Raw genomic sequence first — 14,222 nt, forward strand, 5'->3', positions numbered from 1 at the left:
AGTCACCATCTGCAGTGATTTTGGAGCCCAGAAGAATGAGCATTAAGTCATAGTCATTCAGCCTCCAGCGTTTCTCATCACTGCTCCTCTTCTTCAGTCCCACTGCTACTGCCTTAAGCTCAGAGACTCATAACTGCCCTTTTGGTTTCCTTGGCATCAGTCTTCTACCCTTGCTTATAACTCTTCTGTGGCTTTCCCATTTTCTTACAGGAAAACCCAAACTCTGAAGCTGTGGCGTCCAGTTCTTCTAGATGCTTCCCTGCCTACTTCATCTGCACAGTCCTGCTCTGCACTCCCTCTAACCCCAGTTGCAAATGATTCAGACTTTCTGCAACTCCCACAGCATATCAAGTGTTGCCTCCATCTGGACATTGCTCTCCCGGATCCTTCTTCCAGGAAGGCTAACATCCCTTTCTCTTCCTGTCAACACTTTCCTGTGTTGTTGTATTTATGAGCCTGCCCCCACATTTAAATCCCTAGCCTTTTATTACACCCCAACTGTACTCTGCACAGATGACTGTGACAGCATCAATATCATAGCACTTAATTTTAAAATGTTTGTATTCCTCTGTTCGACCTAGAAGGGCAGGAAATCTATCATTTTTACTGTTTGTCCTGTGCCTAGCAGTGAAAGCATCCAGAACTTGCTGTAGAGGAAAGGAAGGAAATGAATACCCTGATCCTCTGGGGGTAGTGGTGGGGTGGTGGGGACCAGCTTACCCTCTAAAAAAAAAAAAGAATAATACCCAATAAGTGAGGTCATGAAATTTTATGGTCATAATTTAAAATGTCCTCCAAAAAGGAAAAAATAAGTCTCTCCTACAGAGGGCAAAAAAGGGCACCATCGTTTTCCTCAGAAAGTACAGTATCTCTTTGGCAGCTGAAAGTAGAAACCCCTCAAAGATAGGTAGCCTGTTTCTCATAATGATAACTGAGCAAGATGAAACAATTTCCTGAACTACAGAAAAACACGCAAAAACAAGATTTTTTTCATCTGCACCCCTGTCTTATTGAGATGCGTGGGTGGGATTTGATCCATTGAGATCCTGGTGAGCAAGGTGAAAATAGAGCCCGTCACGAAGGACTGGCAAGGCTCTGTCCCGCTGCTAAAACTGCCGGAGCGTCCGGTAGTCCCTAATTAGCTGAGCAGCCCCTGCTGCTGGCTGCCTTGAAGAAATGCTCGAGAACTGTTCAATAATTTCTGTTTAGGATGTAATAAATGGCTCATTTAATCCAGGTGGGAGAAGACTGCCACCCCTCTAGCCTGGATCCCTGGGCTGACGTGCGGAAGGAGACTGGGACTGTGAGTCTGTCCCCGGGTGTCCCTGCCGTGTGCACTGTGGTGTCTAAGCACCCGCTCGTGTGTCATGCCCTAGTGCAGGAGGGAAGGAACTGGCTGAAGCCCAGGAGGCATACTGAGTGAGCTCCTGGGTGGAGGTCAGAGAAAAAGGCACAGGGATGGGGGAGGGGCCCTTGCACCTAATAGCTTTGGGGGGAGGGAAGGACCTGAGAGGAGGGATATTCTCCTGCCAGAATAAAATGGTGAATGCAAGCTGAATACATTCTCCTCAAGAGTGGGAAGCCACTTGGTTTCTGCATTGTGAGGAAGATCGTTTTCCTGGGCACGTGCTGGGGTAGTTGGAAGGCAGGCAATGCGTGTTTCCTCCCTTACCCATCCTGCTGCCCCAGGACTGCAGGCAAATATAAGTCTCAGACTTGCACAGGTTTCCTCGGTGTGAGTCTCTTCCCTGTCTGGTTAACACTTTCTCACTCTCCAGGTGTCCTCCTATGTGTCAGTTACTGTGAGCTAACATTCTGCCCACACTTCCAAAGAACTGATGCTTTTGAACTGTGGTGTTGGAGAAGACTCTTGAGAGTCCCTTGGACTGCAAGGAGATCCAACCAGTCCATCCTAAAGGAGATCAGTCCTGGGTGTTCATTGGAGGGAATGATGCTGAAGCTGAAACTCCCATACTTTGGCCACCTCATGCGAAGAGCTGACTCATTTGAAAAGACCCTGATGCTGGGAGGGATTGGGGGCAGGAGGAGAAGGGGACGACAGAGGATGAGATGGCTGGATGGCATCACCGACTCGATGGACATGATTTTGAGTGAACTCCAGGAGTTGGTGATGGACAGGGAGGCCTGGCGTGCTGCAGTTCATGGGATCTCAAAGAGTCGGATATGACTGACTGAGCTGAACTGAACTGAACATTCTGCCCACACTTCCACCACCACCCCAACAGGAGGCCAGAGCACCATCTAGGTCACTGCCATGTGGTCGTGAGAGCACAGGAGCAGTATTGGCACGCCTCCTTCCTTATCTGCCCTCAATTCTGGGCCAAACTGACTCAAAGGCAAGAGCCAGAAGAAAACCATTGCCTCTCCAGATTCTGACATAGAGCATTGTCCAGTCTCACATGTTTAATAAAGGCTTTGAACTTTAATTATCAATATATAATGTTATACATCATCATTATGTATGGTGTAAGATGAAATAACCCAAAGCTGGCAATACTGCAACATTCTAAACGAAAGCATTAAAGACACTCTGAATGGACCACATAGGCTGGAGGACAGCCTAAGCAGTAGGTTTGTGAATGGGAATACAGAGGGCAGAGCTACATTTCTGTGCCAAGGACCCCTTAGGCCCCTTCTCAAGCAATTTTTAAAAATGTATAGTGAAATACAATACTTTGGCCATTTGGTGCAAAAAGCCAACTGACTGGAAAAGACCCTGATGCTGGGAAAGCTTGAAGGCAGAAGGAGAAGGGGACATCAGAGGATGGGCTAGTTAAATAGCATCACCGACTCAATGGAGATGAATTTGAGAAAACTCCAGGAGATAGTGGAGGACAGAGGCACCTGGCATGCTGCAGTTCATGGGGTTGCAAAGAGTTGGACATGACATAGCAACTGAACAACAACAAAATACATAATTTGGCAAGGGAAACTAATCATATTGAGATAGTTAAAGTTTTTTAAAATTATAATTCAGTAATATGTGTCTTTTTTTATTACTCATTAAATAATAAGATTAAGTAGCAGTTCTAAAAGCCACTGTGATTTTGAAGTAACAGCCAGTGTAAGAAATACCTGAAGACATCAGCCACAACTGCAGTAGGACATGAAAATGTCTGCACCTTCTCTTGGCAATTTGACAATTGGTCTTCATAAAATTTAAAATGTCTGCTCTTCAGAAGAAAATGAAAAACAGGACCCAGATTGGTAAGAAATATTTGCAAAGCACATTTCTAATGAAGAGTTTGTAGACAGATTACATAAATAGTGAAATAAAAACTAAGCAAAAAGAGAGGCAAAAGATTTGTACAACATTTCACCAGAAAAAACATACAAATAGCAATGAACACATAAAAAACTATTCAATATCATTAATCATCGGGGAAAATGAACTAAAAGGAGATAACCACTACATGCCCATTCGAATGGCTAAAATTAAATGGATTAATACTACTAACTTGGAGACAACCAAAGGAGCTCTAAAGATTGCTGGTGGAAATGCAAATAACACAATTATTCTGGAGAACAATTGGCAGATTTTTACAAAATTGGACATACTTACCATACTCAGCAACAATTCCATAAATGTTTACCTAAGAGAAATGAAAACAGAGGTCCATACAGCAAATGTTAATTGTAGCTTTATTCCTAACAGCCAAAAGCCCATCAGCAGCAGAATAGATAAAAACATTGTGGTATTACAATATACAATAGAATACTTCTCAATAGCTGGCAATGAACTACTGATAACAGCAACAATATATGTGAATTTCAAAAGCATTGCTGTAAGTGGACAAGCAAAATAAGCTGGACGCATGCTGGACATGCTGTATCTATGACATTAACACAACATTCTAGAAAAGTCAAAGCTGTAGAACCAAAGCAGACTGGATTGGTTGTCACTGGGCTGTGGGTGAGGGGAGGAATTGCCTACAGGGGTCATAAGGGAACTTCCTAGGGGGATGCAAATGTTCCATATGTTAGTTTGGCTGTGAACACACAATTGCACGTGTGTCAGATTTTAAAACTGCCCTTAAAAAAGGCGAATGTTATTGTATATGGGATTTTTATCTCAAAACCTGACTTATAAAAAATTCTAAAGTTTTATCAAAGAGAACTTGTAAATATTTTGTTACTAGAGCTAAAGTGTCATGTTAGAGAATTCAAAATCAGGATTTTCCACCCAAAATGAAAATAGGCATTTGTCTGTACTCTAAATACAGAGAAGAACAGATGTATTGGCTCAGTATCTTACTGGGTTTGTATGCTATTTGGAAATTGGATTGTTTTGACAGATTCCTTGCTAGCCAGGAAAAGCATTAAGGGATTATTTGTCCACTGTGTTTTCAGATTTTTCCCTAATGATAAAATCATTTGAAATATAAGAGGGCAGCCAAAGTAATTTTACTCAGGGAGATATTATTTCATACACAGACATGTCAGAAGCAGCATAAGCAAGAAAAGAAGATTACTCCAATTTTTAACATTTTTTGCCTTATTTCAACAGCAACAAACAATTTCAATCCTAAGCAGCACAAAATTCAGATTTCCTTTTAAGAGTTCCTCAATTTAAAGACGTGAAATCATTTGTTAATGTGGGTGTTGTAAACTTCACATTGCAAATTGAATCTTTACTTCTCAATGCCTACTTTAATGCTAACTATTTGAGGATACCGTCTGATTATATCATTGTTTTTACTTGTGTATAGGCTCTGATGTCTTTCTATTGTGCTGCAGAATAGTTTGCTTTAATAGAATTCTATGTATTTCAAGAATTTCTTTGCAAAGAAAGCAAAGAAAAGCTTTAAATTCTTCATAAAAGCAATGTTCTTCATTTATTTGTTAATAGAACATTAATGTTACCTAACTTATCTAAAAGAGTTCTTTTTTTTTCCAGTCCACAGTTCATAGAATGAAGAAACCACCACTTATTTTAAATGAGTTTCTGTGTAACTATCAAATGAATTAATTTTTACCTTTGTGCCTTTGTATTGACATAACATTGGTTGTTTTAATGAACTGGTGGTAAATAATTTTGTTTATTTTTACATTCTTTTTTTTTTTTTTTGCCAGAAAAGCCAACTAAACTGCTAAATCAATGTATATTTTTGTTTCTCCATGGATATACTTGATCTTCAACTAATTATTTGCCGATTTGCTATATTTACATGAAGTTTATTCTTTTGTATCTCTAGGGCTGCTGCCATCTAACACACTAGCTGCTAGCTATATGGGAGTATTTAAATTAGTTAAAATGAAATTTAAAAATTCAGTTCCTCACTCACACCAGACAGATTTCAAGTGCTCAGCGGCCATATGTGGTCTGTGGCTACCCTCTAAGACACAGAACTTTGCCGTCGTCACATGACTTCTATGGAGCAGTGCAGACCTAGATCAGTGTCAGAAAACTGTCTTTTTGTAGTAAATCCTGTAGCGTTTATGACCAACAGGTAAAACTGAGGTTACTCTATAGGCATTACTTAGGCATTTGAAAAGTAGCTCTATTTAAAAATGGAAAAAACATTCCTCCAGGCAGTGACAGCAGGCAGCAGACTGGAGTTGAGCCCTAGTGGATGACCCACTCATGTACTCCGTCAGAACATCTGTTTTGAACAGACCTATGTTTTAAGCACTGGACTAAATATTAAGTATAGTATAGTGAACAAGAAATATAGTCTCAGCTCTCATGTAGTCCAGAACTTAACAAGAAAGGCACCCTAACAAAAATTACTTTTAATTTAACAACTGAAATGAAGCTAAACAAATAACAGGGGAACCTAACCTGGATAAAACATTGAGCTGATTTTAAAAATTATCTGTAACTAATAGTTTTTAAAAATACGACAACTATTTAGGCTTTCCAGCTGACCCATTTGAAAAAGGCATTGTAAAAGTTAATACATTTACATAATATTTCTAAATGGGCTGATGTTCAAATAGATTCTTACATACCATCTGTTTTATGTATGTGAAATAGTATATCCAATGACAGAAATTATACCTGTATAAATATAATTACATTTGTTATCAATGTAACATTCATTGATGTTTGGTCTTTTGTCTTCCTTGTCTAGCATCTTTTATAAAAATTAAAGTCTATAAATTAAATTTGTTTCCTTGTAACCCAGAAAAACTTGCCACAGATAAACTCCTAAAATGGCCCAAGTGTTCTATTAATTATTTTTATCAAAATTGAAATTGAGGCCATTACTAAATGAAATAATGTGATGCTTATAAACCTAGGATACTTTGACAGGTATATTTTTTGGAACATATGTCTTCTTCTCATTTATGAGAGCTCAGTATACATACTCTGCACGACAACAACAAAAAATTAAAATAAATACTATGCTGCCTTCCTGTGTATTGGCAGTGTCTCTCAAAATTATATTAGATTTTCTGAGCCCTTTATTGCACTTTGCAGCTCTTTTAAATGTGGGCTTTTTTATGGTGGTGTCAAGAACTTGCTGTGAATCTGAATATTTAATCACTGAGCATGTGTGAGAAGGAATTGAGTGAGCAGGTGCCATTCTAAATTGAATACACACCTTGAATGACAAATAGGCCAACTGAAATTGTTTTGAGATTAAATCATGTGCTATATATCTCCTTTGTCTCAATAAATAAGCCCCAAACTGTTAAATGCAGCTGATTATACACCAAGATGAGAATGAAATAAAGGGGATAAAATATTTCCTAAGGTCATGACATGGAGTTTTAATTCTTCAGTTTCACTAAAATTAACAGGCCCAGGATCAAATCCTGCTGACTCAGGTTTCAGTTCAGTGCAGTTCAGTTGCTTAGTTGTGTACGAATTTGCAACCCCGTGAACTGCAGCACACTAAGCTTCCCTGTCCACCACCAACTCCTGGAGCTTACTCAAACTCATGTCCATCGAGTCGGTGATGACATCCGGCCATTTCATCCTCTGTCGTCCTCTTCTCCTGCCGCCCTCAATCTTTCCCAGCATCAGGGTCTTTTCGAATGAGTCAGCTCTTTGCATCAGGTGGCCAAAGTATTGGAGTTTCAGCTTCAACATCAGTCCTTACAATGAACACTCAGGACTGATCTCCTTTAGGATGGGCTGGTTGGATCTCCTTGCAGTCCAAGGGACTCTCAAGAGTCTTCTCCAACACCACAGTTCAAAAGCATCAATTCTTTGGTGCTTAGCTTTCTTCATAGTCCAACTCTCACATCCATACATGAGCACTGGAAAAATCATAGCTTTGACTAGACAGACCATTGTTGGCAAAGTAATGTCCCTGCTTTTGAATATGCTGTCTAGGTTGGTCATAACTTTTCTCCTAGGAGTAAGCATCTTTTAATTTCATGGCTGCAGTCACCATCTGCAGTGATTTTGGAGCCAAAAAAAATAAAGTCTGTCACTGTTTCTGTTGTTTCACCATCTATTTGCCATGAAGTAATGGGACCAGATGTCATGATCTTAGTTTTCTGAATGTGGAGCTTTAAGCCAACTTTTTCACTCTCCTCTTTCACTTTCATCAGGAGGCTCTTTAGTTCTTCTTCACTTTCTACCATAAGGGTAGTATCATCTGCATATCTGAGGTGATTGATATTTCTCCCAGCAATGTTGATTCCAGCTTGTGCTTCCTCCAGCCTGGCATTTCGCATGATGTACTCTGCATAGAAGTTAAATAAGCAGGGTGACAATATACAGCCTTGACATACTCCTTTCGCTGTTTGGAACCCAATCTATTCTTCCATGTCCAGTTCTAACTGTTGCTTCGTGACCTGCATACAGATTTCTCAGGAGGCAGGTCAGATGGTCTGGTATTCCCATCTCTTTCAGAATTTTCCACAGTGTGTTGTGATCCACACAGTCAAAGCCTTTGAAGTAGTCAATAAAGCAGAAGTAGATGTTTTTCTGGAACTCTCTTGCTTTTTCGATGATCCAGTGAATGTTGGCAATTTGATCTCTGCTTCCTCTGCCTTTTCTAAATTCAGCTTGAACATCTGGAATTTCACAGTTCATGTACTGTTGAAGCCTGGGGTGGAGAATTTTAAGAATTACTTTAATAGCATGTGAGATGAGCGCAATTGTGTGGTAGTTTGATCATTCTTGGCATTGCCTTTCTTGGGGACTAGAATGAAAATTGACCTTTTCCAATCCTGTAGCCATTGCTGAGTTTTCCAAATTTGCTGGCATATTGAGTGCAGCACTTTAAAGCATCATCTTTTAGGATTTGAAATAGCTCAACTGCAATCCCATCCCTCCACTCTCTTTGTTCATAGTGATGCTTCCTAAGGCCCACTTGACTTCACATTCCAGGATGTCTGGCTCTAGGTGAGTGAATATACCACCGTGGTTATGTGGGTCATGATGATCTTTTTTGTACAGTTCTGTGTATTCTTCCCACCTCTTCTTAATATCTTCTGCTTCTGTTAGGTCCATACCATTTCTGTCCTTTATTGTGCCCATCTTTGCATGAAATATTCCCTTAATATCTCTAATTTTCTTGAAAAAATCTCTAGTCTTTCCCATTATATTGTGTTCCTCTATTTCTTTGCATTAATCACTGAGTAAGGCTTTCTTAGCTCTCCTTGCTATTCTTTGGAACTCTGTATTCGAATGGGTATATCTTTTCTTTTCTCCTTTGCCTTTCGCATCTTTTCTTTCCTCAGCTATTTTTTAGGCCTCCTCAGACAACCATTTTGCCTTTTTGCATTTCCATTTATTGGGGATGGTCTTGATCACTGCCCCTGCACAATGTCACAACTCAGGTTTAAGCTGTTCTTTTATGGTGACAAATGACGTGCTCCAAGAAACTAAAACCTGACATTCCCATCACATCTTAGAACAATGCAAGTTCGAATAATGCCAAGAACAGTAGGGTTTAAAAACAAATTTAAAAACTGCGACTGAATCTATCAAGAAAAGATTCCATGTGTGAAAATTCCATATATGACTCCCAGGCCACAGCACTGTTCCTCTCAACCTTTGTACAATTTCAGCCAGAGATTCTCTGTTATTCTGTAATGCACTTTATGTAAAAATTAAGGACTCTGGCTCCCTCAGTGTCAATGTCCTCAACTCATCTTTACTGAGAGAGAAAAAAAGTCACACCCATTTAACACAGAGGCTTGAAGGCCTAGCACAGTAACCCCGTTTTAGTGTCATCAGGGATGGAGCATATTGACAACTGGCATATATTTTCCTCGTGGACCATGGAACCTCTCAGCACCCAATGGTACATCTGTAGCTAGATCACCATGTGCTTCCCTCTGAGGTTCCTTCGGTCTCCAGGAAGGAGCTTCGCTCTGGTTCACCTACACCACAACATCACTGCTCGACCCAGTGCCCTTCTGTTGGTTTCCGTTGCTAGAACCTTTGACACAGGAATTGTTGCTGGTGCAGTTGGACGGGGGACACAGTCGGCTGCTGGAGTCGGAGGAGTAGATCTCGGATCTGCAGCCATCTCAGATCTGCCCCACCCTTCATTTCTGCATACAGTCTGTCATTTGGATCCCTATGTCTTAATCCTCATTCCTGAGGTCTCAACCACATCAGAACGTGTCTTGGCACAATCCAGTTTCTCTACTTGCATTTCAAATGTTCCACTGTTATCATCTGAAGCACTTCCTGTTTCCCTTAGACTCCTCTAGCCCCAGAGGAAGCTGAAAGATTTGCTGGGTTCTCTTTTCCCCAGTAGAGGCTCTCTGCCTCAACCAAGGCTAGTCCTCAAACCTTAAAGAAAATGATAGCCAATAACAGCCTGCTTACTTCAGAAAGTGATTTTACTTTTTCTGGAATTTTTGTTTATGCCATTTCCTTGCTTTCTAATATATTTAAAATATGTGCTTTTTCGGTAGTTTATTTGCCCTTTTATTTTTTCCTTTGGTGGTTGCAATAAAAGTGTGGGCTTGCTGTGACCTACTACATCCTGCCCAAAAGCAGACCTATTCAAGTTATTTTAACATGCTGATATATGTCTGCTCCACCTCATTAATGCCTCTGTTCAGTACAGCAAAAGGGAAACCTGTGACAATGTCGCTTTTTTGGTGAAGGGATAGAAATGAATATAACAGTGTGTTTTATAGGGTCTGGAAACAAACTGTAACCCTTTTCATCGGTATATATTTAAAGATACAACCAAGAGACATAAAACTTAAAAAAAAATTCAAAAATACTAAAAGAGCCAAAGTTGAAAATTATCTAGTTACCACGACCTATCTTTTTAACACAGGAATTCCTAATGTTTATGTAAATGTAATTAATATTTTTATTAATAGAATGGTTAAGAACTCACTTCTCACTTTCCTTTCTGTCTTTTCACACACTGAGTAGCAGACTGTCAACTGAGGGAGAGATGTAAGGACGTTACCTGTGTTTACACATCCCCGCCTTGCCCTGGCTTACACATACACCAGCCACACGACCATACACAACTGATGGCGCTGCTGCCGAGTAAACTTTATTGGCTTATCCTTTTCTGTTGTTTGCTTTAAGGGCATGGATTAACACTCTTACCCATTGCTTTGTGTGTGTGTGCTTTTGCAAATAAGCTTTTTATTTTGGACTAGTTTTAGGTTTACAGAAATGAAGTCCCCATATACCCCTCACCCAGTTTCTTCGAATGTTAATATAGTACATTCACACCAGGCATTTGTCAAAACTAGGAAGCCAACGTTGACACATTATATTAACTCCAGACTTGATTCAGAGTTCAGTAGTTTTCCACTAATGCCTTTTTTTTCGTGATCTAATTCAGGATACCACTTTATATTAAGTGTTTTGTTATTTATTTTTTAATTGATGTTAAGTTTCACATTTCTTAGTTCAGTGTCCTGTTTGTGCTTCTATGTAATCCTCTAGCTTTTATTTGACAATTGTTTTTGAGTGCCCAAGTGCCGTGTTTTTCGTACTCTAAACTCCTAGGCAGGCCTCTGAAGACAACTTGTCCTTTATTTATGACACTATATATCAATATTAAAGTAACTGAAAATATTAAAAATAATGCTTACTTTGTGCAGAGTCCATGAACTCCAACCGGAACACATAAAACACATAAACGTCAAATTTGAGCAATAAATTTTGATTGATTTTTACATTCCATTTAAGGCACTGTTTTTTTCTGTATAGAATCTCATGGAAAATCTTTTAAAATATTGTTTTATAAAAAATTGTTTCCTGTGGGATCTGGAAGTTCTTTAGGTAGATTTTTAGTAAAATGTCTGAATAATTTAAATACTATTTCATGTTGTCAGAATGATGAATGTTTTTAAATTATTTTATTACAGTGATTTATCACCCAAGTTTACAGTACTCTGAGCATTATTTTTTTTACTTCAACTGAATAACTAGCATTTTTCTGCTTTGTTCTTTTCCTTGTTGTGTATTCTACTCTGGAGCACTTTCAAATTTCAAAAAAAGTCTCTTATCTGGGGCCCATTAGCAAATGGGCATGAGCCATTATGTTCAATGAAATAAGTATTGTGTGATTGAAGATTAACTAAGGGAATGGATCATGGTTCTATTAAAAGCAGCAAGATATTCTGGGAAAAGCTATGAAAATATGCTTTTCCATTAAGGAAAAGCACTTATCAATGCTGCCAGTCCCAGTTAAGATTCTCTCCTTTAATATGAAGCAGACATTTCTTGTACATGAAAGAGGGCATTAGGCTTGATGACACCATAACTATCTGCCAGGTAGGACTCTGACTTCTGGAGGTAGCTTTGTAGCTCTCATCAACTACAGATGGCTGCAAAACTTGGCGCTGTTCATGTGGGCAGCCATGCTCTGATTAAAGGTCCAAGCCTGCAGATCCATTTGTAAAGTTTTGGCACTGAGATGATGTAGCCCAAAGAGAAAATTATTAAAGTATGGGTCCCAGACTGGTGGCTTGAAGTCTTATTTTGTTTGGCCTAGAGAGAATGTTTTGTTTGTTGATTTTTAATATTGGAATTAACTGTTTAACTCTTAAATGTTGGGAGATCACATTCTTGAAATCTGAATTGCCCTCATTTCTACAAGTCTATGAAAAGCTAGAGAGCTCTTTTTCAACGGGGCATATCCTCTCCAGCCACACACAGTGTCCACCCCACACAATTGTTTCCCTGCCCTGCAACTACCAGTTACCATCACTCCTTACTCAGCTGTTTTCCTATGATGAAAAGGCTCGATTCCATAGTGCTCTTCAAAGTAGGAAAAGGAGCTGTGCTTCAGAAGGCAGTGTTCCTCACTCAGTGATGTCTCCAATTGGCCCTGAGGATATTTAACCTTGTGACCTTGGGCAAAAAGGTGAGGTCATGTTCACCAGAGCATAGCAACCCACTATCCCAACTCTCAAATTGGAATTGAGATACAAGTCCAAACAGTGGTTTTTACCTTTAAATGACTTCTACCTTATCACTTGCAGTAATGGCTTTAGTGGGCTTCTCAGGTGGCTCAGATGGTAAAGAATCTGCCTGCCACACAGGAGACGCGGGTTCAATCCCTGGGTCTAGAAGATACCATGGAGTAGGAAATGGCAACCCGCTCCAGTATTCTTGCCTGGGAAACCCTAAGGACAGAGAAACCTGGCAGGCTACAGTCCATGAGGTTGCAAAGAATTGAACACGACTGAGAAACTAAACAACAACGATAGCTTTGTAGTTTTATGCCTAGACGCTACAGCTAGACTGCCTCGGTTCAAGCTCCCACTCTGCTACTTACGATAATGTATGCTTAGGCCAGTTACCTAACCTCTCTATGCCTCAGTTTCTTCAATTATAAAAGGAAGATAAAAAGAGCTCTCAAATCACAGAGTTGTTGCAAGGATTCTATGAGCCAGTGTGTGGGAATCACTGGAAACAGAGCCCAGTACAAATAATGTGGCCCAGAAGGATTAGCTGGTACAGTTGTTGCTTGCTTTCTCATTGTACTGCTGTATAATTTATTATATATGACTCACATTGTCTCCTAATTTATAACTCATCCTGGAGTCTGGTCTTCACGCTGTGTACTCTGTACCTCCTGGGGTCCCTATCAGCTTTAGGGTTTGGCCACGTATTTGTGTATTCAAGAAGGTAAATAAGACAATGAATAGCATACATTCAGAAATGATAGGGGCCTTAGAGATATCTGGTTGGCAGACTTTTTCTGTGGAGGGCCAGATTGTAAATATTTTGGCTCTGTGGCCATACGGTTTCTGTGGCAACTACTCAACTCTGCTGTTGTAGCGCAAAAGCTGCCATAGATCCAGAATGAATGGGTGTGGCTGCGTCCCAATATATTTATGGACACTGAAATTTGAATAGCATTTAATTTTCACATATCATTAAATATTATTCTTCTGTTGTTTTTCAACCACTTATAATGGAAAACCCATTCTTAGCTTATGGACCATAAAAACAGGTGGAAGGTCAGGTTTGGCTGACCCCTGATCTAGTCCCAAGCTTACAAACTCCAGCACTTTCAGCTGGGAATTCCACGTGGGAATTTTTGGTTGAAATGTGATGCTTCTAGGGCCCCATTCCAAACCCACTAAGTAAAACTCCGAGTCGTGGGCTATGGAATCTTTACGGTGAACATGTGTGTGATCCCCACCAGACTGTCTCTAGGAATCACACTTGGGAAACTACCCAAGGCCTTCCAGTGAGTATGGAGAGCTCATAACCCTCTTCATAGAGCTAGAAATGACTTACAGAGTCTGAATACAAAGGCACCACATTGCAGAAGTATGAACCTCAGTTGTTTAAAGGTATTCCTTGCATTCTTTTTTATTTTCAAAGTACCCCATCCACAAAGGTCATTATTTCCTTTTAGTGTGTTGGAGGGATATGGTATCATCTTGAAATTATCCTAAAATCACTGCACATTAGAGAAATCTCGCTTTGTGTTTTTTTAATGTAAATTTATTTATTTTAATTGGAGACTAATTACTTTACAATATTGCACTGGTTTTGCCATATCTCAATCAATTTGTGTTTTTTATCAACATAAGAACATGTGCATACTTACTGACACATTCTTTGTGATGCCAAAAAAAAATCTGAAAAAAATTTAAATCTGGTGATGGTTACTTGAAATTTTATGCCGCACTGTAAAGAATGTGTTACAGCTACATGTATTGCCCTGGAGAAGGGATGTTAAGCACATACTAACAAGAGAAAAAATAGCAAGAGACAGTAATGTATACAACATGATTCCACTTTCATTAAGAAAAGGAAATACACTGAAGACACTGGTTAATCTCAGGCA

The 14,222-nt window shown here is 39.6% G+C and overlaps 1 protein-coding gene across 5 annotated transcripts in view; it reads left to right on the top strand.

The window, feature by feature from the left end:
• METTL25 (methyltransferase like 25) overlaps positions 1-14,222 on the top strand; it is a 255,197-nt gene that overhangs the window by 130,322 nt on the left and 110,653 nt on the right. The window contains exon 13 of one of the 5 annotated variants that reach the window (XM_060412499.1): positions 211-6,406. The exons of the other annotated variants lie outside the window; for them this stretch is intronic. The gene's annotated coding sequence lies outside the window, so the exon portion shown is untranslated. Of the gene's footprint in view, positions 1-210; positions 6,407-14,222 lie in introns of those variants that run through there. 5 annotated transcript variants of the gene reach the window in all.

This window comes from Ovis aries, chromosome 3 (assembly GCF_016772045.2).
Source record: "Ovis aries strain OAR_USU_Benz2616 breed Rambouillet chromosome 3, ARS-UI_Ramb_v3.0, whole genome shotgun sequence".
NCBI classification, from domain to species: domain Eukaryota; kingdom Metazoa; phylum Chordata; class Mammalia; order Artiodactyla; family Bovidae; genus Ovis; species Ovis aries.